Source organism: Trachypithecus francoisi, unplaced genomic scaffold (genome assembly GCF_009764315.1).
Source record: "Trachypithecus francoisi isolate TF-2019V2 unplaced genomic scaffold, Tfra_2.0 Lachesis_group5, whole genome shotgun sequence".
Classification (NCBI taxonomy): Eukaryota; Metazoa; Chordata; class Mammalia; order Primates; family Cercopithecidae; genus Trachypithecus; species Trachypithecus francoisi.
Genome location: NW_022681470.1, coordinates 35,275,657 through 35,302,585, shown reverse-complemented (window position 1 = coordinate 35,302,585; position 26,929 = coordinate 35,275,657). Strand labels below are relative to the sequence as shown.

The following is a 26,929-nucleotide window of genomic DNA, read 5'->3' as shown; positions in this document are numbered from 1 at the left end:
AGGGACTAATACTAACCTCCTGACTGGTTGGAAGGGCCTGGGAGTCTGGGAGATTAGTGGGAAAAACAAACAAAAGGTACTTAGAGTCCCATTCAAGACAGCAACTTTTAATACTGATTTCTTAATGGCAATTCATAGCCTTGCCCTAACCGGTCCCTTAATCCTGCTCCAGTATACAAGCAAGTTCTACAGTGTTTGTTCCTTAATAGCTCTCTTTCTCATTATCTAGCATTTTGGTTCATTTGCTGACCTTCAGACATTTACTGTTGTCCTGGTTGTTTAAAGGGCACTTTACTTAGGTATCTAAATTGGCCTCTTCTAGGTGTTTTCAGCTTAAACATTCAGGTCTATTTTTTGTCACTCCTCCTGGTGGCCCACCAGGGTAAGATAGATGGTTTGGGGCAACTAAGGGGGAAAGAATGAGCTCTGGGGCCAGACAAATCTGCGCTAGCAGCTACGTGACCTCAGAGTTCTTTACCTTCTCTGAACCTCAGTTTCCTGTTGTGCAAGGCAAAGGGATTTAGGGTCAGGTTTTATTTATTTATTTAGAGACAGAGTCTTGCTCTGTCACCAGGCTGGAGTGCAGTGGCACAATCTCGGCTCACTGTAACCTCTGCCTCCCGGGTTCAAGCGATTCTCCTGCCTTAGCCTCCCGAGTAGCTGGGACTACAGGCACATGCCACCATGCCCAGTTAATTTTTTTGTATTTTTAGTAGAGACGGGGTTTCGCCATGTTGGCCAGGATGGTCTCAATCTCCTGACCTCATGATCCACCTGTCTTGGCCTCCCAAAGTGCTGGATTACAGGCATGAGCGACCGACCAGGCTGCCTGATTTTAATCCTAGCATCACTACCTATGGTGGTTTATGCTCAGGTACAGGATTTAGGGTTAGGCTGCCTGATTTTAATCCTAGCACCACTACCTACTGCTTGGATGTCCCTGGGTAAATTACTGAACTTCTCTAAACCTCAGTTTCTTCACCTGTAAAATGAAGGCAGCAGAGACAGCTAGTTTCCCGCATTCCTTGGTTAAAAAAAACTTCATTTTTAGTTGCACACATGGTCTCTAAATAAAGGCCACATTTTTCAATCTTTCTGAAAAGCAGAAAGACAACACCAAGGCAGAGTTGTCGACTACCTGGCTTCATGTTGAAGGCATGCCCCAACACTCACACGGAGCCCTTGGCAAAGACTGGGAGACTTGCTGGCTCCAGTTGTTTAAGAAAAATCTCTGTTCATCATCAGCTGACCATTAAACTAACTGAGCAGGGACTTCAGTGGCCTCGCCTGACAAAGAAAACAGAGTTCAGAAGAGTCAATAAACAAACGAACAAAAACAACAGCACCATCAAAACAAACCTGGGGAGGGTGGAGAATCTGATTTCCAGGTTGCCACATTATATTATTTAAAATGTCTAGTTTGGGCAGGGCATGGTGGCTCATGCCTGTAACCCTAGCACTTTGGGAGGCAGAGGCTCACTGCAACCTCTGTGCTTTGGGTTCAAGCAATTCTTGTGCCTCAGCTTCCGAGCAGATGGGATTATAGGCGCCCGCCACCATGCCCAGCTAATTTCTGTATTTTTAGTAGAGACAGGGTTTCACCATGTTGACCAGACTGGTCTCAAACTCCTGACCTCAAGTGATCCTCCCGCCTTGGCCTCCCAAAGTGCTGGGGATTACAGGCATGAGCCACTGTGCCTGGCCCAGTTATTTTAAATATATTCAAATATATATTTGAAAACCATGTCTAAAAAAATGAAGGAAAACATCTCTAAAGAACCTGGCCAGGTGCAATGGTTCACGCCTGTAATCCCAGCACTTTTGAGAGGCTGAGGCAGGTGGACCACTTGAGGTCAGGAGTTCAAGAACAGCCTGGCCAACATGGTGAAACCCTGTCTCTACTAAAAATACAAAAATTGGCTGAGCGCGGTGGCTCATGCCTGTAATCCCAGCACTTTGGGAGGCCAAGGTGGGCAGATCACAAGGTCAGGAGTTCGAGAACAGCCTGTCCAACATGGTGAAACCCATCTCTACCAAAAGTTACAAAAATTAGCCAGTTGTGGTGGCACGCACCTATAATCCCAGCTACTCAGGAGGCTGAGGCCGGAGAATCACCTGAACCTGGGAGTTGGAGGTTGCAGTGAGCTGAGATCACACCACTGCACTCCAGCCTAGGTGACAGAGCGAGACTCCGTCTCAAAAAAAACCAAAAAAACTCAAAAAATATATATATATAATTTATTTTAAAAAATCAATTAGAAATCCTGGCATTAACATGAAAAATTCGCAAGAGGAACATCAGGAAAGGTGTGAGCAGGAAGAAGAGAGAATTAGGAAACTTGAAGATAGGCCAACTGTGGTTATCCAATCTCAGAAACAGAAAGAAAAAGAATGAAGGAAAATGAACAGATCCTCAAAGACTTGTGTGGGACACCGTCAAGTGTTAATATGCATAACTGAAGTACCAGAAAGAGGCAAGAAAGAGAAAGGGGGAGAAAAGTACTTGAAGACATAAGGACTCAATACTTAACAGATTTGACGAAAAACATGAATTTACACATCCACAAAGCTCAACAAACTCCAAGTGGAATAAATTCAAAATATCCACACCTAGACACTTCAAAATCAAACTGTCAAAAGCCACAGACAAAGAATCTTGAAAACAGCAAAAAAAAGTAACTCATCATATACACAGGATCCTCAAGATTAACACTTAAACACTCCATTAAAAGACAGATTGGCAGAATGAATTTTAAAAATCATAGAACTATATGTTCTTTGTAAGGGACGATGTAGATTCAAAGACAGAAACAGTCTGAAAGCAAAAGAAGGGAAAAAGATACACCATATAAACAATAACCAAAAGAGAACTGGAATAGAATACTAGTATCAGATTAAAAAATACAAATAAATTATACTATATTATGCTAATATATGACAAAATTTTTCCTAGAGGAAAAAAATAGAAATTTTATGATAAAAGAGTCAATCAAAAAAATTTCAAATATATATGCACCTCTCAACAGAGTTCCAAAATATATGAAGAAAAAGATGACAGAATTGAAAAGTTAAATAAACAATTCAACAATAGTAGTTGAAGATTTCAATATCCCACTTTCAATGATGAATATAAAAACTAAGTAGAAGATCCACAAGGAAACAGAAGATTTGAATAACACTATAAGCCAATTAGATGTTGACAGATATCCACAGAAAACTCCACACAACACCAGCAAAATACACATTCTTTTCCTTTTTTTTTTTCCAAGACAGGGTCTGGCTCTGTCGCCCAGGCTAGAGTGCAGTGGCGCGATCTCAGCTCACTGCAATCTCTGCCTCCTGGGTTCAAGCGATTCTCCTGCCTCAGACTCCCAAGTAGCTGGGATTACAGGTGCCCACTGCCACGCCCAGCTAATCTTTTGTATTTTTAGTAGAGACAGCATTTCACCATGTTGGCTAGGCTGGTCTCGAACTCCTGACCTCATGATTCACCCACCTTGGCCTCCCAAAGTGCTGGGATTATAGGCGTGAGCCACCGTACCTGGTCTACACATTCTTCAAATGTGCATGAATCTTTCACAGGATGGACCCTGTATTAGGCCAGAAAACAACTCTCTAATTTTAAGAGGACTGAAATCATACAAAGTATGTCCTCTAACCACAGCGGAAATAGAAATCAACAACAGAAGAAAATTTGGGAAATTCACAAATATGTAGAAATTAAACAACCGATAGGTCAAAGAAGAAATAAGAGATATTAGCAAAGTCTTTGATATGAATGAAAACAAAACACATCATACCAAATCTTATGGGATGCAACAAAAACAGTGCTTACAGGGGAAAATTATAGCTGTAAATGCCTATATTAAAAGGGAAAAAAGATCTCAAATCAATGACCCAACCTTCCACTTTAAGAAATTAGAAAAGAAGAGCAAATTAAATCCAAAGCAAGCCAAAGGAAGAAAGTAATAAAGGTGAATAGAAATAAATGAAATGGGGGAGAAAAAAATAGAAAAAAAAAACAACAACCCTAAAAGTTAGTTCTTCAAAAAGGTTAAAAAAATTGACAAAGCTTTAGCTACGCTGTCCAAGAAAAAAATCCAGAAAACTCAATTATTAAAATTAGAGATGAAAGAGGGGACATTGCACTGAACTTAGAGAAACAGAAAGGATTATAAGGGAATACTATGAACAATTGTATTCCAACAAATTAGATAACCTAGGCTGGGCACAGTGGCTCACACCTATAATCCCAGCACTTTGGGAGCCTGAAGCAGGCGGATCACATGAGGTCAGGAGTTTGAGACCAGCCTGGTCAATATGATGAAACCCTGTCTCTACCAAAAATATGAAAATTGGCTGGGCATGGTGGAGCATGCCTATAATCCCAGCTACTCGGGAGGCTGAGGCAGAATAATCGCTTGAACCTGGGAGGTGGAGGTTGCAGTGAGCCAAGATCACACTACTACATTCCAACCTGGGCCACAGAGCAAGACTCTGTCTCAAAAAATAAATAAATAAAATAAAAAATTAGATAACCGAAATAAACTGAACACATTTTTAGAAAGACACAGACTATCAAAGCTGACTCAAGAGGAAATAGAAAAAAATCTAAGCCAGGCACAATGGCCTGTGCCAGTAATCTCAGCAATTTTGGAGGCTAAGGTGGGAGGAATGATTGAGTCCAGAAGTTCAAGACCAGCCTGAGAAACATAGCAAGACTCCGTCTCTAAAAAGAATTAATTTTTTTTTTGCCAGGTACAGTGGCTCACGCCTATAATCCTAGCATTTTGGGAGGTGGAGGCAGGCAGATCACCCGAGGTCAGGAGTTCCAGACCAGCCTGTCCAACATGGTGAAACCCCATCTCTACTAAAAATACACAAATTTGCCAGGAATGGTGGCATATGCCTGTAATCCCAGCTACCTGGGAGGCTGAGGCAGGAAAATTGCTGGAACCCGGTAGGTGGAGGGTGCAGTGAGCCGAGACCATGCCTCTACACTCCAGCCTGGGTGACAGAGCGAGACTCTGTCCCAAACACAAAGAAAGAAAGAAGAAAGAAAGAAAAGAAAGAGAGAGAGAGAGAGAGAGGGAGGGAGGGAGGGAGGGAAGGCAGGCAGGGAAGATAAAGAAAGGGAGAAAGAGAGAGAGAGAAAGAGAGAGAGAGACAGAAAGAGAGAGAAAAAGAAAGAAAGAAAGAGAGAGAGAGAGAGAAAGGAAGGAAGGAAGGAAGGAAGGAAGGAAGGAGGGAAGGAAGGAGCAAGAAAGGAAGAAAGGAAGGAAGGAAAAGAAAGAAGAAAGAAAAGAAAGACTAATTAGACCTATAACAAGAGATTGAATTATTAATCAAAAATCTTCCCACAAAGAAAAGCCCTGGACCAGATGGTTTTATTGGTAAAGGCTACCAAACGTTTGTAGAAGAATTAGCAACAATCCTACACAAACTCTTTCAAAAATAAACAGAAGAGAAGGGAACCCTCCTAATTCATTCTATGAGAACAGTAATACCCTGATACCAAGGCAGAAAAAGACATCACAAGAAAACTACATGACCAATATCCCCCATAAATATAAAAGCAAAAATTCTCAACAGAATACTAGTAAACTGAATCCAGCAACATATAAAAAAAGGTTATATTACTAACTACTCCATAGAGTTGCTGTGATAAGCGAGTTAGTAGATGCATAGGGGCTGCACATAGGAAGTGCTCCATAAATGTTCATTTCTTCTTCCTGTTTTCTCATGAATGGATGTGCCAGGAAGTACTATGTTCACCAATATCTGGATTCCCTCTTTTATGTATAGTTGATCTCATTACTCATGGATCTGTATTTGTGAATTCACCTACTTGTTAAAATTTATTTGTAATTCCCAAATCAATACTCATGTTGCTTTCTTGGTCATTTATAGGCATGTGCAGAGTGATGAAAAAATCTGTGTTGCCTGACAAACAGCTGTCAATGAAACAAGGCTATATTTTGCCTTATTTTTTCAGTTCTCATATTATAAACAAGTATCCTTTTTGGGGGCCTATTCAGTAACAAACTTTTTACTTTTTTTTCTTTCTGCTGGTTATTTCAGTTTCCCAGATGTAATGCCATAATGCTGATGTTTGTAAGCACAAAAAGCCTATGATGTGCCTTATGGAGAAAATACAGGTATTAGATAAGCTTTGTTCAGGCATAAATTATAGTGCTTTTGGCCATGAGTTCAATGTTAAGGAATCAACAATATGTATTTAAAAAGTAAGATGTCTTTAAATAGACACACATAAAACAAGGTTATATATTGATTAGGTGTGTCCAGGGGCTTGTAGGAACCTAACCCTGTATTTCCCTTAGGAGCAATGGTTCAATATTCTCTAAGTCAGTGTTCATAACAACTTTGTAAAACATAACTACTATACATAATGAGAATTGGCTTTACATGTACCTGCTGTGATAGATTAAAACACATGGTGACAACATTTGCAACCCCTCCATTAAGAGACTATTTCCCCATACCTTGAATCTGGGCCAGCCTGTGACTAGCCTTGACCAATAAAATATGGCAGAGTTTTGTGCAATTTTTGGAGTCTGGACTCAAAGGATCTCACAGCTTTTGCCTTTGTCCTCTTGGAACACTGTCCTGAGATCATGATGTAAGGAAGTGAGCTGAGACCGCCCACTAGAGGATGAGAAGCCACACAGGGAAGAACCAAGATACCCCAGCCAACAGCCAGAAACAATCGCTACACATGTGAATGAGGACATCTTGGACTTTCCAGCACAATCCTCCAACCACATACAGCTGTATGAGGAAGCACAGGCAAAACCAGCAAAAGAGTTGCCCAGCTGACAGATCACTTGAGGTCAGGAGTTTGAGACTAGCCTGGCCAACAGGTTGAAACCCTGTCTCTACTAAAAATACAAAAAATTAGCCAGGCATGGTGGCAGCACCTGTAATCCCAGCTACTTGAGAGGCTGAGGCAGGATAATTGCTTGAACCCTGGAGGCAGAGGTTTCAGTGAGCCGGGATCGTGCCACTGCACTCCAGCCTGGGCAACAGAACCAGATCCTGTCTCGGGAAAAAAAAAAAAAAAGAGTTGCCCAGCTGAATCACAGAACCATGAGAAGTAATAAACTATGTTGTTTTGGGGTGGTTTGTTTTACAGGAATCAATAACTGGTATACCTACCTGCTTGGAGTTCAGTGTGGCTATGGGACTTGCTTTTGCAAATTAAATATTACACATGTTGCTTCCAGGTGGAAGCATGTAATTGCTCTTCCCCTACTGTGGCAATCAGGGAAGGGTATTTTGATAAAGAAAAGCTGTGAGATCGAATGGTGTGCTAAGTCATCATGCAAGGACAGTTGCCCTGGATAGCAGCCACCCAAACCCAAAAGCAGACCAGGATGAGCTATGAATAAACTGTTGTATAAATCCTAAGATTTGGGGGATGTTTGTTACTGTGGCATATCTAGCCTATTTTAACTACCAGAACTGGAGATTTTAATAGATATTTTTTCTTTTTCTTTCTTTCTTTTTTTTTTTTTTTGAGACAGGGTCTTGCACTGTCACCCAGGCTGGAATGCAGTGGTGCGATCTTGGCTCACTGCAACTTCCACCTCCCAGATTCAAGCACTTCTCCCACGACAGTCTCCCAGGTAGCTGGTGCTACAGGTGCCACCATGCCTGGCTAATTTTTGTGTTTTTAGTAGAGACAGCGTTTCACCATGTTGACCAGGCTGGTCTGGAACTCCTGGCCTCAAATGATCTGCCCATCTCAGCCTCCCAGAGAGCTGGGATTACAGGCATGAACCACTGTGCCTGGCCTAATGGACATTTCCTATGCTAAGGTTTTTTCCTACTCACACAAGAATTTCTAGACCTATCTGGAAAAAGGAAAAAAATGCTTGAATGTAGACTGACAGGTCAATGCCAAGCTGGGTGTCTGGGATAAATTACAAATATTCATCTACCCCTTTGAATCCATTCATTCCACATATATTTGTTAGTGTCTTTACCGGCTAATTGTACAGAAGATGCTCTTGGACCACCCTGGTGATAATCTGATAGCCCTTTGCAGAACAAAGAGGTGATCCTGAACCAGGTCAGTGGATACAGCGTGCAGAAAACAGAACACCAGTCAGCTGACCTTGCTGTCTTTGCTGAGCTGTGTCCCATTATCACAGTCAAGTTCACCTTACAGCTCAACTGGCATGCAACAATTTTCTCACATGTCAAATGAAATAAGAAAATGTGTCCTGAGATCTAAATGGTAGCTGATTAAAAAAAAAAAAAAAAAAGGACCTAGTTGCTTTTACAGACAGGGCCCTGCAAGGGGGCAGACACTAGTTAGATTTTACAAATTTTAATGCCTGAGATGTTTCTACACAGAATGCCCTTAGCTTAACAACACGGACTGATTTAACACAAACAGGGAGATCTTTGCTGAGAAAATAGGCATGGACTTTGGTCTTGCTGTCAAAGATGGAAGTGCCCCTTGGCACATATAGAGACAGAAGGCAGATTTATATGTGCAACCGGACAGGGCTGAGGGGATTAAATTACACTTAGCAGCTTCGGTACCCATTTGGACTCACGGTGAATGGCATTTTTTTTCCACATTGCTGTCAGTATTCTCGGCTGCTTCAGATTGGTGTCAATCAGCATTAGAAATTACACCACTGAAGACTCAGGTATTTCTGACTTTCCTTCTCATTCATTTTACCAAGTGGGAATTGTTCATGATCTTTTCTGCAGAACAATAGCTTCCTTCCTATGGCTGCAGTCCAAGCCTCTGTAACAGTGTAATTCATTTTCCAGAACTGCTTGGTCCACAGTTTCCATTGACTGTGGTCACAGACTTTTCCCTTCCCCAGCTACTCCTTTTTCTACAATTCGGGATTTTGTGGCTCAAACTTTGGGACACTGACAAGGACTCAACTGGAGCCAGACCAGAAGAAATGGATTTGAAACTGAATTAAAAGAGGAGTGATTTAGAAGATGTGAAGGAGAACTTTTTTTTTTTTTTTTGAGATGGAGTTTCATTCTGTCACCCGGGCTGGAGTACAGTGGTGCAATTTTGGCTCACTGCAGCCTCTGCCTCCTGGGTTCAAGTAATTTTCCTGCCTCAGCCTCCCGAGTAGCTGGGATTTCAGGTGCCCACCACCACATCCGGCTAATTTTTGTGTTTTTAGTAGAGATGGGGTTTTATCATGTTGGCCAGGCTGGTCTCAAACTCCTGACCTCAGGTGATCTGCCTGCCTTGGCCTCCCAAAGTGCTGGGATTATAGGCGTGAGCCATGGTACCCAGCCAGAAGGAGGATATCTTGATAAACATTTATCTTCAGATTAGAAGATTGGTGCCTCTTCCCCAGTGAAATCTGTGGTGTGTGACCTGCATATGACCAGGAGCACTCAGCTGTTCCCTACCTTCATCTCAAGCCCAACCAGTTACCTCCCACTGCTACCCTATTAGCGCCAAACGCACCCATTAGTAACATTAATTTGACCGAGGCTTGCATGGGGAAACAGGTACGAGGAAAGGTGAATGAATGCACACCACACGGCCACCTTCCATCCCGTTCATCATCTCCTCCTCTGAAGTTCCTCTCCACAGTCTCCTTTTCTGCCTCTCCAGTCCCTGCTCACTCCACTCCCATCCCCCAGTTCCCCTCTCAAAATCTCATCAACTCACACGCCCTTCAGACAACCAGAAACCACTGAATAGCATTCACCAAATGAAAGCCCTGTGGGTGCTGAGTGCGACCCTTATGCCCATGGGGATGCAGGTGCCCCACCACAAGGGGACCTCCAAAATAGGAGGTCAAGTGAGGAGCTACCCTGGGCCTTTCTTCTGCTCTGAACTCTGGAGCAGACCCTTAGCACCCCAAGGCCCCCTCAAACCCACTTGGAAACATCGGGTTGGGCCTCCACGGGGCTCAAGGCCTCAGGTTAGTCCCTGATGGCTGCATGGTTCTGTGACTGACTTTCTCAATGAGTTAAACAAATAGTGTTACTGAGAACACAAGCAGCTGTCAGAAGGCAGGACGCTTTCCCTGGAAAGAAAAGTGCTTATGAAAACCAAGAATAAAGGGAACAGGGACAAGCCAAAAAGAATGGCAATGGTGTTGAATAGAAAGTACTTGGAGGCCAGGCGTGGTGGCTCAAGCCTGTAATCCCAGCACTTTGGGAGGCCGAGACGGGCGGATCACGAGGTCAGGAGATCGAGACCATCCTGGCTAACACGGTGAAACCCCGTCTCTACTAAAAAATACAGAAAAACTAGCCGGGCGAGGTGGCGGGCGCCTGTAGTCCCAGCTACTCGGGAGGCTGAGGCAGGAGAATGGCATAAACCCGGGAGGCGGAGCTTGCAGTGAGCTGAGATCCAGCCACTGCACTCCAGCCTGGGCAACAGAGCGAAACTCCGTCTCAAAAAAAAAAAAAAAAAGAAAGTACTTGGAACTAGAAGACACAATTTCTTGTTGTAGATGGCTTCAGACTGGCTGTACTGGGCCCGGAGGAAATCATTCAGGTTTTGTGAACCTTTGCTTCCAATTTAAAAATGGAGATGCCTCTTCCTACCTCACGGGGTCACTGTGAGGCTAACATGAGGCGCTGCCTAGGAAAGGAGGATAAGGGGGATAAGGGGAAACGGGGCTTAGCAACATGAGGGAGCCGACATGTACTTCCATTCAGCCTGAACCTAGAGCCTCTAGGATAGTTAGACCAGCTTTTCCCCTGCAACAAGGGTTTACAGTTCCCGACATGTTGCTACTTGTGAGGAGCTTACTCATTGCTTCAAAAGAAAGCTCCTTTTATTGTGAAATTTTTGCCCTTGCGAATCATTATAGCTAAAAAAATAAGAGGTCGGGAGCGGTGGCTCATCCCTGTAATCCCAGCACTTTGGGAGGCTGAGGCCGGCAGATCACCTGAGGTCAGGAGTTCGAGACCAGCCTGGCCAACATGGTGAAACCGAGTCTCCACTAAAAATACAAAAATTAGCTGGGTGTGGTGGCGGGCACCTGTAATCCCAGCTACTCTAGAGGCTGAGGCAGGAGAATCGCTTGAACCTGGGAGGCAGAGGTTGCAGTGAGCCAAGATTGTGCCACTGCACTCCAGCCCTCCAGCCTGGGCAACAAAGCAAGACTCCATCTCAAAAAAAAAAAAAAAAAAAGAGTAGAATCCCTGATACGTCAAAATTCTCCCTAGTATAGCCCCAAGGCTAAATAGTTCAAGGGACAGATGAGCTTCAAGGAGCAAAAGGAGCCAGAATCGGATTTGAATTTGGGGCCAGAAAACTGGTGGGAAAGTTTCCGGAAACACAGCTGAGGGTCAGGGCCCAAGAGGGGCCAAGAAAGAAGCCAAGAGTATCTCAAGAAGGCTGGTGGGGGTGGGGGGGGGCAGCAGGAAGGAAGGGGGAATCATAACAGCCTCTCACTTTGTAGAGCACAGCAGGGTTTCAAAGGTGCTTGTGCATTGGTTATTTCCTTGAACTCTCACGTGAATCCCATGTTGTATTACTTTGACCCTCATGAAATTGCCATTTGGCTCAGAGAGTTAAGTGACTTGCACAAGGTCACACACAGTAAGTATTAAGAGCATGGCAGAGAGATGAGGTCTGGTAGTTTGTAAAGTGAAGAAGTCTGAATTTTTTCCCCCACAACTTCTCAAAGACTTTTCTTTTTCCTGTCATATGTTGCTGAGTACAGACGCCAGCCTAGAGAAAGAAGTTGTAAATGGCATTTGGAGGTCTGGTGGGGCTGGGGTTTCAGTGGGATGGCAAAAAGGTAACCACTTTTTTCACCCCTAACTCCCTGTTTATCACTGAACAAAACCCAGTTGATTAGCAAGTTTAGGAACAAGTTTGTGTCCTTGTGGGAGGCCTCACTGAGCCAATATGGCAATTTCGTGAGGGTCAACATAACATGTACGAAAGAGGATTCTTGTGAAAATTCAAGGAAATAACCAATGCACAGCATTTAAAAAATTCTGGTGTGCTCTACGAGGTGAGAGGTTGTCATTATGATTCCCTCTCTCTTCCTGTCACCCCACCCACCATCCTGGCTACTTGGTCCCACATGTCCTCCGGCCTTGGCCGCTGCTACCATCCCCCCTGCACTTCACTCCTGGGAGGACACTGGGCTTCTGTATGTTTCTGTTGTGCCTGATGCCAGGTCAACCCTGAATGAGTGAGACAGGCATGAGGTGTGTCTACTCGGGGAGACAAAGCAGCAGAACCTCAGGGGGATTAATGCCCCGCAGAGAGACCTGTGACCAGTGACAGACAGAGACAGCAAACAGCCTTCAGACATTCCTTTTCTCCCCTCTCCCACTCCCAGGTATGGGAGATGGGTCCATGTGGCCTGTCTGGAAGACTGCAGGGTGTATTTTCTCCCATCCCTCCCGTCCAAGTACTAACCAGACCTGACCCTGCTTAGCTTCTGAGATCAGACGAGATCGGGCATGTTCAGGGTGGTATTGCTGTGGTCAGGGTGTATTTTCTTGTAAAGCTGTTCCCAGCTTGGTAATACCCCTTCCTTCCCTGCTTCAGCTCTCCTTTTCCTCCCCTCTTGCGGCCTTGGTATTGCCCCTCCCAGTTAAGCCTTAACACAGAAACTTTGCCTCAGGGACTTTTTTTTTTTCTAGAGAGTCTAGGTTAAGACAATCACTTTGACCCAAATTCTCATTTCCTACCCACTCTGTGGAAAGATCTGTCATCTTCATGAACATGAAGTCTTTGGACTCAAAGCACAGGGCCCCGTCCCTTGGTGAGGCCTGCAGCCACGGTGAGGACTGATGGATGACATTTGCAAGAATGCCATTCGGTGCAAAGCTACCAGACGCTTTGGCTGAAGATGGAGGCAGGAGAAGAAAAATTTCTCAGGTGAATTTCTCTGGGTAAAATGGTTTTCTCGGCCCAGGGGTGCCACTCACGATGATATGGACTTCTTTAATACAAAAGGGACAACTTTGTAAGAAAATAGCAACTTCAAATCAAAATCTCTAAAAGTAGGGAGGCATTTATATCCAGAAATTATTCACATCTATAAAAAGATTGGCCGGGCACAGTGGCTCATGCCTGTAATCCCAGCACTTTGGGAGGCCGAGGCGGGCGGATCACAATGTCAGGAGATCGAGACCTGGCTAACACAGTGAAACCCCATCTCTACTAAAAATACAAAAAATTAGCTGGGTATGGTGGTGCATGCCTGTAGTCCCAGCTACCAGGGAGGCTGAGGCAGGAGAATGGCATAAACCCGGGAGGCGGAGCTTGCAGTGAGCCAAGATCGTGCCACTGCACTCCGCCTTGGGTCACAGAGCAAGACTCTATCTCAAAAAAAAAAAAAAAAAAAAAAAAAAGTAATGCTACCCCTACTTAATAACAGATAAAAAAGAAAAATAACTTCTACATGGTACATGACAGTCCATTGTGTAAATCATTTTAAAAGAAGAAGAGGCCGGGTGCCTCTCTTCTACCCACCACACCTCACAGCAGGACAGGAAGGAAAAGGAATTTGTCTGCTGGCTCTTTGCTGTCTCCTGGGCAAAGTCTCCTAGCATTCCCAAAGTGCTAGGATTATAGGCGTGAGCATCGCTTGAGCCCAGGAGTTTAAGACCAGCCAGGACAACATGGTGAAACCCCATCTCCACAAAAAATACAAAAATTAGCCAGGAGTGGTGTGTGTCCCTGTAGTCCCAGCTACTCGGGAAGACCTCCACTTGAGCCTAGAAGGTCAAGGCTGCAGTGATCCATGATCACACCACTGCACTCCAGCCTGGGTGATGGAGTGAGAGTGAGACTCTGTATCCAAAACAGACAGACAGACAGACAGAAAAACCCACAAGAAGAAGAAAAATGTCCATGTGGAGTCCAGGCATTTTTAAATTCTGTAAAGGGGAGGGCTCTGGAAATGTCAGGTGTAGTTACCACTAACGTGTTTGGGGTTTAGAAGGCAATCCTTTGGGATCAGCCATCATTTCCACTCTCTGTCCTCCTCCAGGAATCTGTCACACCTGACATTTGGTAACTTTATCAGCTGGGGCCATGGAGAAGCTGTGTTTGGGACTAGGGTGCATCTGTAACCTGAGCATTCCCAGGGAGTGGCCCTGGCTTGTCCCCAGGCTGAGAGCTGCTATCAGGAAAGCAGGGCCAGCTGGCGCCAGCTGGAGGAGAGGGAGCCCAGGACCTCTCCCCTACATGTGTGAAGAGCCGCAGATCCCGTGGATGCCAGCTCCCAGAAAAGCAGGTGCTGGTCAGGAGGCGCCCCTGCAGGCAGTCTCTTCCCTGCCCTCCTCCTTTTCTCCCCACCCAGCCAGGGCCCATCCTCATAAGCTCGCTCCCTGTTCTCTCCCTAGAATCCAGCTTCTCTTCCTCTCTATGGTGGTGGCTGCTTCAGTCAGGCCTTTACCAACTCTCACCCACAATCCAAGCTCCATACTGATGTGGCCACCAGCTTAGCTTCTCTCTAGTCCAGTGTTTGATAAGGTCTGCCAACTGTCAGAATCATGAAGTGAGCGGGCAAGTACACAGGCTTAAAATGCAAATTCTCAGGCCCTGCCCTGGCCTAGCGAATGAGAATTTCCAGGCAGGGTATAGGAACCTTTACCTTCAACCAGCTGTCTAGGAGATTCTGCTGCGGGCTAATCATTCTTTCCTTGGCTGCCATCTAATTTTATGTAAACATAGATTGGCTCATATCACCCCCTTGCTTTAGGTAGCTGGGGTGCGGATGGGATGGGCTGCTTGTGTCCAGATGCGCCAGATGAACTGGTGGGGTTGAGCCACACCGTCTCTTTACTAAGAGCCGGAGACGCTGCCTGACCTGAGAAATAATTCGTCTGAAGAGACAGGGCAGGCTGGACCTCGTGAGGAGGATCAGCCCCAGGAAGGGCCAGTGCTTGGCACTAACTCAGCCCTTGGTTAGAGCCAACTGGCCCTAATTTACTACTCCTAAGGACAGAGGGAGTCGTAAGTAAAATCTGGATGTACGATTGCACTAAACATTGCTTAATGCACTCACGTACGCACATGCAATCACGTGCAGCAGCACTTTTTAGAGGCCCCTTTAGGAAAGCATTTCTCCCACTTCCACACAGGGTGACTCTGGCCCCCCGACGACTCTGTGTGTTGGGATGCCTGGCTGGAGAAGGTAAAGACCAGCGCTAAAGGGCAGCAATGCCTGCCAAGGGACACCAGGACCTCACCACTTTAAAATGAAGGCTTTCTCCCCTTCCATAGCTAACCCCTACCTGTCATTTTAGCTTCATCAACCCCCTCCCCAAGCAGGCACCCTGATTTCCAGTCATTCCAAACCAAATGATTCCCCTGTATCCCCTGCATGGGATTAGGCTACGAACTTCAGTGACAGGACAATTCGTGGTTAAGGAACTTAAACCCTTATGGAGAAAAACAGACAGTTGGCAGTTGAGACAAGAGATAAGCTAGAAAAACTTCTGTAAACACTCATATAACCAGGACACCACGCAGAATACACCACACAGAATAAAGACAACATTTGTGATATTTGCTCATTTTATTAATTTCCATTAGAATTTGTAGACAATGGAACCTTCCTTCCCTGTATTTTAAAGGAAATGCTTGTCAATGAATTTTGCTTTGCCCCTGTACTATAAACATGAAGGTACTGTCCTTGATTTTTAAACTCAGAATGGTTAGCTGTTGCTGTGTTCACAGGTCCCACAGCTGCAGTGTCACCTGGGGAAATGGTAACTTGGATGTTTGCACAGAAAACATGGAGTTGTCCTCTTGCCAGAGGCACAGAGTCCTTTCTGCTTCTGATCTTTGGGCCAAAGCTTGCACCATCTCTGCTTCCCCCATCTCTGATCCCACCACAGTTAGTTCCAAGGCCAGAGTCAGCTCCCTGTAACTTCCGCAGAAGCATCTAATGGACAAGACTTCAGCCTGTACTCATCTCTGTGGAAGGAGGCGGATGCCACGACTGCTCACCCTTTTCACTCACCTTATTCTCATCTTCCTATAATCTGGTCCCCACAGAGTAGTCAGAGTAATAATTGGAAAATATAAATCAGTCTTATCATGTCCCTACTTAAGATCTTCCAATGACTTCCCATTCTCCTTGGAAGAGAATCCAAGCATTTGGCCATGCCTAAACAGCCCATATGGCCTGACGTCTGTGACTTCTTCATCTTCCTCTCCTACTTTTCTTCCTCTTCTCCAGCTCAGTGATATTGGCACCCTCTTGCTCCTCATCCAGCACATCAGGGTCCTTCCTGCCCCAGGGCCTTTGTACTTGCTCCTTCTGGAGTGTCCTCCCCACCCAGTGCTTCCCATCGCTGGCTCCTTCCCAGGTCAGATGTCCTGACCTCAGAGAGGCCTTCCCTAACCACCTCTTTAAACGGCCCCTTTTCTTCTCTCACACTTAATCTCTTTACCTTGCTTTATTTTCTCAGCACAAATCGCCATCTGCAACTCTTGCAATTGTTTATCTATGTGTTTACAGACTGTCTTCTCTGACTAGAATGTCAACTCCCAGAGGCCAGGAACCTGCTCTCCTTGTTCATGGGTGTGTCCCCAGGACCCAGCCCAGTGCCTGGCACACAATTAGCACTCAACAAGGGCATACTGTGAACAAATGTATCCAGACCTTGAGGTGAGGTGGCTTAGGAGGGCTGGGCCTTGGAAGTGGCACATCCACCTGGAGGCACTTGGATCGATGAGATGACCAGACCTTGTAGCTTGGACAGGTGAGCAACACTTCCTGGTGAAGGTGTAGGCAGTAGCCACCAATAGTGGGGCCTCTCCTCTGTCACCTTTCCAATCTCTTGTCTCCTTCCAATCCATATCTGATTCCCATTCTCCACCTTTCTCAGAATACTTTCTCATTCAAACCTATTTCTTTACCTTTTTGGTTTTATGATGTTGTGATGTCGTTCATATAATTTAGAATATGCCATTACTTTACTTGCAGTTGGGAAAGCTACTAGATCCTAAACTGCCTTCTAATACAGAGAGAGTCACCTTCATATTGCTAAAAGTTAGAGGCACTTTTCTTTTTGACTATTTATGAGCCTTGTACAATTACTAGTTAGATGAGTTTACTGTAAAATATCTTTAAAAGGATAAAATATACTTATATGATTCCTTTATGAAACAGCTCACAAATCATGTAAAAATGAACTGTTCCAGGGAAAATAAGCTGGCACTTAGATCCTTAACCAATTTTCTTTCGTGTTTGCATACACGTCTGTCTGCGATATTATAAACTTCACTCAATTGCCCTCCTGCAACATCAGATTCTTAATTAAATGAGCACCCCTGCTACAATTCTCTGATAAATAAAATAGCATTTCCACATGAATTAAAAATGCCAACTTGTTAATAGCATCCCTGAGGTTTTGTTACAAAATCATCACTCTTTCTTGTCATTGTTCAGGCATAAAAAGACCATATTACAATCTGGAAATAAGAATGTTCTTCAGGCAATTCATTCTCAAGTGAAGACTTAATATTCCATAAGACAGCTTCCCCCTCATTCCTATTATAATACATGACAACAGTTAATTGCTTAGAAACGTTTCTCTTATTTTATTTTATTGAAACTCACCAAATTCAGATGAGCTGGAAGAGGAAGCTGGCCTGAACTGATTTGAGAAGTTACATTAAAAAATACTAGGTAGCAAACTTCTTAGAGGTAGACAGCCTGTTGTACCTGTCTTTGCTTTCCTAGCATTTAGCTAGGTAATTCGGGCAAGGTACTTGGAGGCCTTCATTTTCCTTCTCTATAAAATGGTCATAATCCTAGGCCTGTTGTGAAGACTAAATGCTTGGAACTGAGGAACTAGCATGTAATAAACACCTCACAAACGTTACTGGCTTAAAACGACTCAGTAATTATTATCTGCCACCCAGGCTGGAGGGCAGTGGCCGATCTCGGCTCACTAATCTCTGCCTCCCAGGTTCAAGCAATTCTCCTGCCTCAGCCTCTCAAGTAGCTGGGATTACAGGCACATGCCACCACACCCAGCTAATTTTTGTATTTTTAGTAGAGACGGGGTTTCACCATGTTGGCCAAGCTGTCTCGAACTCCTGACCTCAGGTGATCCACCCACCTCGGCATCCCAAGGTGCTGGGATTACAGGCGTGAGCCACCATGCCTGGCTTTCAACAACTTAAAATGCTCCCCAAGACTTTCCAAGAAGAGATCCTTTTCCAAGAAGAGATCATCCTTCAAAGAATGGATGATTCATTTATAATTCACAGCTCCACTTGCATACCAACAATTATTCTGGTTAAGCCCTTTAAAGAGCTGATTTCTTAATTAAACCTAACATTCCCTTTGCACTTGCTTATCCTTCGAATTTTCTTAGTAAATAGTTTCTTTTAAGCAGTGCAGACGAGCGCTCCAATCTAGCCTAACCAAGTACATTTACTCATATATTAAATGAGTGGCATCTACAAGAATGATGCTATGCTGTTTTGTTGTTGTTGTTGTTGCTATTTTTGTTTGTTTGTTTGTTTGTTTTGAGATGGAGTCTCGCTCTGTCTCCAGGCTGGAGTGCAGTGGCACCATCTCAGCTCACTACAAACTCCGCCTCTTGGGTTCAAGCGATTCTTCTGCCTCAGCCTCCCCAGTAGCTGGGACTACAGGCGCAGCTAATTTTTGTATTTATGCTGTGTTTTAAAGCAATAGAACAATACCAAGAATGGTCACCACAAATAATGCACTCTTGTTTTTGAGGAAGAACCTTGGTATAGTCAGTTCGATGTCAGCCGCCTTCCTCTCCTAATCACCCCCCTTTGCCTTATACTCCCTTGTTTAAATTAACGCATTCTTGGAATAGAGTCTTAATTCATTACAGGGACCTGCAGTTTGCACTTTGTTTTTCATAATTTATCCAGAAAGTCCTCATGGTTTTGTTTTTAAGCTTAGCTAGGCATTTCATTATTTTGGTGACTTGTTTCTTGGCACCACATAGGTGACAGCAAGATGATAATTAAACAGGGCTTTGAGGGATTGAGTGAGCCAAGACATACCCAGGCTGCCTGAAACATGTGTGGGGCCTGGAACAAGAGACCCAACAGAAGCCCACATTCCTTATGCTGGGAGGCGTCTCCTCACCCCTGCCACTCCAGCCAGGTGACCTCTGCCCACCAGGGGCCTCCAGCACTGCCACCATCTGCTGGCATTACCTTTTACATCCTGCAGAGGAACACGAGGCTGGGGAGTCCAGTTCAAATGCAGAATTTGTGGCCTCTCTGGAACTCCACACTAAATGTAGTGGCACAAGGTGATAGTCCCTGGTGCCCAGCCTATAGCCCAGCCCCCTTCTCTTCCCACCAGGCTCCGGTGCCATGAAAGCTCTTCCATACAGGCATGTGGACACCCCAGCTCCACAGCGGAGCTCTGTCAGAACCCTGCAAATAGCTGCCCCTTGGCCATTCCAATGAAATAGGAGTGTGCACAATGCTGTGGTTTGAATGTCCAAAACTCATGCTGAAACTGAATCCCCAGTGCAACAGTATTAAGAGGTGGGGCCTTTAGGGAGTGATTAGCACCTTATAAAAGGAATTGAGGGAGCGAGTTTGGACACTTTCTGCCCTTCTGTCTTTTCTGTCATTCGAGAACATACATTCATCACTTTTGGAAGATCCAGCACTGAGGCATCATTTTGGTTTTTTGTTTGTTTGTCTTTCGAGACAGAGTCTCGCTCTGTTGTCCAGGCTAGAGTGCAGTGGTGCAATCTTGGCTCACTGCAAACTCTGTCTCCTGGGTTCAAGCAATTCTCCTGCCTCGCCTCCCAAGTAGCTGGAATTACAGTCATGCATCACCATGCTCGGCTTATTTTTTGTATGTTTAGTAGCGATGAGGTTTTGCCATGTTGGCCAGCCTGGTTTCAAGCTCCTGACTTCAGGTGATCTGCCCGCCTCAGCTTCCCAAAGTGCTGGGATTATAGGTATCAGCCACCGTGCCCAGCCCCAAGGCACCATTTTGGAAGCAGAGAGCAGCCCTCGCCAGACACCAAACCAGCTGGTACCTTGATCTTGGATTTCCTAGCCTCCAAAACTGTGAGAAATAAATGTCTATTGTTTAGAGATTTTCCAGTCTCAGGTATTCTGTTATAGCAGCAGGACTAAGACCATTCCATGGAAATACAGGTGTGCACATCGACAACACAGTCCACTCAGGGAGGACAAACCCAGCAAGCGACTTATGAAGCCCTAGCTACGTAGAAATGTTCTAGAAGGATGGCCTATGGGCTTGGCCCTTGAAATTGCTGTCCCAAGGCTGGGATTCCTCTTACCTGGGTCTGAAGGCAATGCCTACTAGGTCTGTTCATTCTTCTCATTGAAAAACCAGCTCCTGCCCCCAATCTGTGTGGTGAAGAAGGGAGTGCAGTCAAATGTAAGAGGGTAGGTTATTTAAAACACTATGGTATATTCTCTACATTAGAAAAACCTCAGATGGGCTGGGTGCAGTGGCTCACACTTATAATCCCAGCACTTTGGGAGGCCAAGTTGGGTGGATCACTTGAGGTCAGGAATTCAAGACCAGCCTGGCCAATAGGGTGAAACCTGGTCTCTACTAAAAATACCAAAATTAGCCGGGCATGGTGGCATGCGCCTGTAGTCCCAACTACTCGGGAGGCTCAGGCAGGAGAATGGCTCGAACCAGGGAAGCAGAGGTTGCATTGAGCTGATATCACACCGTTAGACTTCAGCCTGGGCATCGCAGCAAGACTCCATTGCCAAAAAAAAAAAAGAAGAAGAAGAAGAAAAACCTCAGATGACATCAGCGAACAGAGAAAGCTGAGATTCTAGTGTTGCTCGTGAGCTTACCTAGAGGAGGCCGGGCCGAAACCAGGTCTCAAATGCAGTAGGGATATGCATCTGCTGTTTTTTTTAAAAATATTTTTTAAAGTATATTTTAAAAATACAGACAGGGTCTCACTTTGTTCCTCAGGCTGGTATCAAACTCCTGACCTCAAGCAATCCTCCTGCCTCCTCCTCCCAAACTGCTGCCATTACAGGGATGAGCCACTGCGCCCAGCCCATTGTAGTTTTTATTAGAATTTATGATAAACTTTTCATTTCATGCCATTGTCAATTATATCAGGTATTTTCTTGGTCATTTTTTCTTTAAGTTTTTGTCTGGAAACCTGCTCTCGGGAGACCTCAGTTTTCTGCCCACCTGCTTTGTGTGTGGCCCTCCAACTAAAGACAAGCCCCTTAAAGATCACCACTCCCATGCCTTGCCTCTACCACAGGTACTTGAACGGCTTCTAAAACTTTTAGATCATCTCTGCCATATTCAAGGGCCATGGAAGTTTCAGAAGTTTCCAAAGCAAAATGTTTTGTCTGAAACAAGTTGCTTTGGACTTGATCTACACAATACAGGCACTTTCCTCTGGTCCCCATAATTGTCCCCTCAGTCATTTGCTTGGTGTTACGACATATAACAAATCAGAGTGGGAAGGCCTTAGTTTTCTCTTTGTCAGCATTCTGGGATGCCCTGGGGGTAACAGGAAATGCACCCACAGGTCCATGCAGCTGTCTTGTAGGTACTTTTCTTACCTGTGGGCCAGATCCTGTCCTATGCAATGTTGATGTTTGTAACTGTAGAGTTTATTTTTTGGTTTAGGGCACGAAATAATTGGCTTAAGAGCACCCGAATTGAAGCAGAGAAGGTGGGGACACATTTCTTGGCCCTTTGATGAACAAACTGAAGATCACTGTTCTGGCTTTCCAACTGCAGAAGCTGTGATGTGGCAGGAAGAGTTGGGACTGTGCAGCCAGGCTAGCTCTCCCATGTCCCTCGTCCATCCTTCATTGCCCACTCACTTGCCGAGAGCTGCTGAGGTTGAAGCACCCAGGATATCCAGGTGGGCCACATTCAGCAGGGCATTGTGACTTGGCGCCAAGTCTTTCAGCCTCCCTCCATCTCACTTTCTTTACCTGCAAATAATACCGCAGACCCCTCACAAGCAGAACTGGTTCAGCTGGTGCTTGGTAGGTAGTCAAAATCAACCTTCAAGAGTCGGTGTCCTGGAGCTCAGCAGCTGTCCCGGGCCTGGAAGATGGGGTGTGCTCCTGCTCCGTCTCCTTGTGTGGTTCTGGAGTGGGGGATCTGCACAGCCTGTGGGGTCCCCAGAGAGCCTGGGGCTGCTGCAGAGCAAGTTCTCTGTTGTTGGCAAATAAAGCCATAGCAGAGATGACTCCAGTAAGCTGAGCACCCTCTGAACAAAGAAGGAAATGTATTCGCTCTTTCCTGAGGCCTATTAAATATTGGAAAAAACACTGCCAGATTTAACTTCAAAATATAATTTTTCCATTATGGCTGGAGTGCACTCCCCGGCCATCCAGAGGCTTCTAAATGCATTGGGGGCTCAGTTACGACCCTCATCAAGTTGTCTTGTCTCACCTGGAACCCACTGGCCCTCACAGAGTTGAGAGAATATTCATTTTCTTGAACTCTTATCAACGACAGTTTCTCACTTGCCATGATTCCATGGAACTGGGCAGCCCGCATCTCAGAGATAGGAAGTCAGAGAAATTCTATACCTAGGCTGTATTTGCTGAGAAGACAAAGAGACTATTTTCCATTTCTCACTTCTCTCTCAAAGTGCAAAAACAACGGGCCTGTCTGGCCTAGTCACTGCTTTCTGTCTCTGAAGTGTTCCAGGCGCCAGCACCAGCCTTCCTCCTCATTAACGTTCCATGATGACTCCTTCCAGGTGCTAGGGATCCAGCCCACGGGGTTATTAGAGGGCAGACACCAACAGGGAAGGTGTTGTTGACTCACCCTCACAAATATCATTCCTTACATTGTCAGGGCAATTACAAAACACGACTTTAAAAAATGCAATAATAAAACATCCAACTGAAGACTTTCACTATAATTAATCCGCCAATCTTATATTTTGAGAAGGTCGAGAGCCGTGAGGGAAAATAAACCCTAGAGAAATGCATTGTTTTAAATTCTTTCAATAAAGACATGTAGGCATTTTCTAATGTTTTTCCCAAAAAGAATATCTACCACTCTAATTCCACAAGAGCTATAAAGAATTAAAGAAATTGTGATTAACAGCCCTGCATCTGGAGCTCATGAAGCTCAGAGGATTGGGAATGAAGTGGCAGGTTGAGGTTCGAATCAGAACTTCTGGATTTAAGAAAACAAAACAGGCCAGGCGCAGTGGCTCACACCTGTAATCCCAGCACTTTGGGAGGCCAAGGCGGGAGGATCACCTGAGGTCAGGAGCTTGAGACCAGCCTGCCCAACATGAGAAACTCTGTCTCTACTAAGAATAAAAAAATTAGCCAGGCATGGTGGTGCATGCCTGTTAATCCCCGCTACTTGGGAGTTTGAGGCAGGAGAATCGTTTGAACCCGGGAAGCAGAGGTTGCAGTGAGCCGAGATGGAGCCACTGCACTCCAGCCTGGGCCACAGAGCGAGACTCTGTCTCAAACAAACAAACAACAGAAAATGCAAATTCTGGCCAGGCATGGTGGCTCATATCCGTAATCCCAGCACCTTGGGAGGCCAAGGTAGCGTATCACTTGAGGTCAGGAGTTCAAGACCAGCCTGGCCAACATGGTGAAACCCCGTCTCTACTAAAAATACAAAAATTAGCCAGGTGTGGTGTTGTGCGCCTGTAGTCCCAGCTACTCGGAAGGCTGAGGCAGGAGAATCGCCTGAACCTGGGTGACAGAGGTTGCGGTGAGCACAGACCGTGCCACTGCACCCCAACCTGAGTGACAGAGTGACTCCATTAAAAACACACACACAGATTGCAGATTCCTGGGCCCCATCCTCGCCTTTCTGAATTGGAGCCTTTCACCCTTTAAGAATGAGAGGGTGAAATCTGCATGTCATACAGATAGCCCAGAGTCTATTAATCTGATGTTGCTCCCCAGCTCCCTCCAACACCATCAGAGGGTGCACGGATTAGGCCACTGTCGAGTGCAGAGAAGGATCCTAGGTGCCGCGTGGCTGTGCCAAAGCAGCAGAAACAGGTGGTGTGCCTTAAGATTCATGCTCCAAAGCTGTCCGCAAGGCCTCTGGTACAGGCTTCCAGGTCTGCGTCTCGGCTTCCCCGACAGTGTCCATGCGACACTGTCACCAGTTTCTCCTCTCACAAGCAGAAAATCAAATTCGGATTGAGCAAATGATTCCCTGCCCGGGAGTGGAAGAAGGGTCAAGTCCTAAGGATGGAGAGAGCGCGGGCTCCTGCCAGGATCCGCGAAGCTCGGGAGGAGAGGCCAAGCCACCAGGCACCCGGCGGGAGAGGAGGAGGCCGGAGGGCGACGCCCAGTGCCTGCAGGCCGGGCGGTCCACGCCTCCCCCTGCACACCCTATTCCCTTCCGGTTGCCCCGCCCGGGGAAGCCCCCTCCCACACCTGCCCGCCCAGCATCTGCACGAGAGCCGCAAGCCCTGGCCGCAGAGCTGGGGGTGGGCCGCTCACCCCAGACGGCGGCCGCAGCCCGGCCCTGACCACCGGCCGCCTGAGCCCTCCGTTCGCTCGGCGCGAGCGCCGCCACCCGCCCTTACCCCCATCCAGTCCGAGGCCAGCTCCGTAGGCTCCGAGCCTGCTCCGTGAGAAGCCTTTTCCTCAGGAGGAGAGTTACTGGAAAGCAAGAGGAAGCCGAGGAGAGGCGGCGGCTGCCGCGCGCGGGGCCGGGCGGGGGCGCGGGGCGTCCGGCCACGGACTGGGCAGCGCGGTGTCCCCTCAGCCTGGGACACGGCGCGGCGCCAGCGCCACCCAGCGGACGCAGCGGGAATTGCGCTCCCTCCCTACCGGGGGCTCGGGACACACAGACCAAGAACGACGCCTGCACCTGAATAAACGCTCGGGACCAGGCCGCTATCGTCCCTCTGCTGGGAGTGAGTCAAGTCTCAGCAAAAGAAGAAACCGCCTTGGCCTTAATTCCAAGAGTGCTGATGAAGACGGTGACATCTGACGTTTCAAGGGCACTTTCCATTTCCTCCGCTGTGCGCCTTCCGGGCCAGTGGAGCGCTGCGCCGCCGGTGCAGGACCTGGAGGTCTACAGGACTGTGACAAGTCGGAGTCTCGGAGTCCTGGGTTAAACATCAGTCGGGAGCATTCGTTCATTCCCTGAGCTCCCCTTGCCCTTCACCCTTCGGTCCCTGAAGCCGGAAGGGAGACTGCCCCGCCCCTTGCCTGCCGCCCGGGTGGCTCTCCCGGGGCCCTCATGGCCCCTCTCTCCCAGCCCTCCAAACGGTGAGGGGTTGTTTCTACTGGTGACTCCCACCTGTGGGAGCAGAGAAAGGAAGCGGGGCAGGGGAGAAGGGGAAGGTCAGGCGATTCCCCTCCTTGCGCTGCAAGCCGGGAAATAGAACACCTGCAGCCCTCCCCGGCGCCCTGCGAATAGGTGGGAGTGGGAACGCCACCAGAGCAGAGCCCCTCCAGCTGGCTGGGGTCTGCCCCTCCTCGCCAGCCCGGCCACCTCAAAACGGTGCTCGCCTCCCTGCTGGGGTGTAGAAGCCTCTTGGAACACCACTTGTAGAAAATCAAGTCCCTGGAAAGAAGCAAAATTAATCCGTTTGTTTCTCTATTTATTTTTGCTTCCCCACACCCAGTATTCACTTCATCCAAGGCTGCCCAGTGTCACCTCCCACCCAGAGGAATCTGCCCTCTTCACCCCAGGCCAACAGCCTCTGCCTTCAGCCGTGGTCCTCCACTCTGGCATTACTCTGGGCAGAGGGCTCAGGAGGGCTCAAGGAGGACCAATGACATTCAGAGTGGCCAGAGTAAAGGGAGGGAGGGGAAGTGGTGGGAGAGGCATGCAGAGGGCATGGGGGCGGGGAGGCGGGGTGGAGGGGGTGTGGGATGGACTCTCAGCATAGCAAGGCCTGTGATGGGCTTGAGTCTGGCAGGGGAGCAATGACCTGACCTACGCTTTTGAAAGATCACTCTGGCTGCCACCTGGACAGCTGGTGTGGGGAGGAGGACCATGGAAGATGCAAGGGGGAGCAGTTAGGAGACCACCACAAGTGACCATGCGGCTCAGGCGAGTCTGGCAGCAATAGAGATGGGGAGAGGAGGTCAGATTTGGGATCTGTATCTGAAGGTGGAATGGACAGGAGTGCTGGTGGGCTTGGGTGTGGTGCATGAGGGAAAGAGAAATAAGCATCATTCTTAGGATTTGTCCTGAGCAACTGGAAGAATAAGAACAACAGTGGCTAATACGGTTAGCCAGACGCTCTTCTAAACACTTCACATAGTTTAAACTGTTTAGATTTCATAACACTCCTATGAACTAGGCGTTAGTACTTCCCACATTTTACAGAAGAGGCAATTGAGGCCCAGAGAGTTCAATCAGTTTGCATAAAGTCCCACCGTTAGCAAATGGAAAAGCTGGGATTTGGACCCAGCGCTTCACCACTGCACACTTCCCCGGCTTTACAGAAAGAAGAATGCCGTGAACTGAGCTAGATGAGCCCGGGGGAGGAATGGGGTTTTTCCGTGGGGGTGTGAATCAAGAGTTCTAGTTGGAATGAATTCAGGCTGAGGTGCCTTTTAAACATCCAAGTAGAGATATTTAGCTCAGCAGATGGATGTATGACTCAGGCCCTGGTGGCAAGGAGGGACATTTGGGGCTGGCATGTTTAGCATGGAGAGGAGACAGGAGAAGAGGACAGAAGGCTAGGAAGTGGGATTAAGTGCCGCGCGTGAATGGATGAGGACAGAAATGGATATTTTAGAGCATCCTGACAAGCCCTGGGGTGTTGGGTGAGGAGAGTGTTTAGGAGATACTGTTCTAGAGCAGTGCTTGCTTTTGTTTGAGGATTCAATAAAGTCTCTCACCTTGTTCCAGAAAAAGTACCCGTGCACACATGCAACATTTTGCATACGATTTCAGGGTGTCTGTGAGTCCCCAGAGGATACGCATGGGCCATTCTATTTCTATCAAACCTCACTTCACCCACCAGCCACAATCAA

General features: G+C 46.7%; 1 long non-coding RNA gene across 8 annotated transcripts in view; it reads left to right on the top strand.

Moving 5' to 3' along the window:
* LOC117074336 overlaps window positions 1–22,906 on the top strand; it is a 53,012-nt gene extending 30,106 nt beyond the window's left edge. For 2 of the 8 annotated variants that reach the window (XR_004433555.1, XR_004433554.1), the window contains 4 exons: window positions 12,697–12,871; window positions 13,989–14,234; window positions 16,470–16,713; window positions 21,112–21,543. This is a non-coding gene — a long non-coding RNA (uncharacterized LOC117074336). Of the gene's footprint in view, window positions 1–4,758; window positions 4,809–5,910; window positions 6,959–12,696; window positions 12,872–13,988; window positions 14,235–16,469; window positions 16,714–21,111; window positions 21,544–21,608 lie in introns of those variants that run through there. The other 6 variants (XR_004433556.1, XR_004433551.1, XR_004433552.1 and 3 more) reach the window with 6 other exon arrangements.
* Window positions 22,907–26,929: the final 4,023 nt, after the last annotated feature.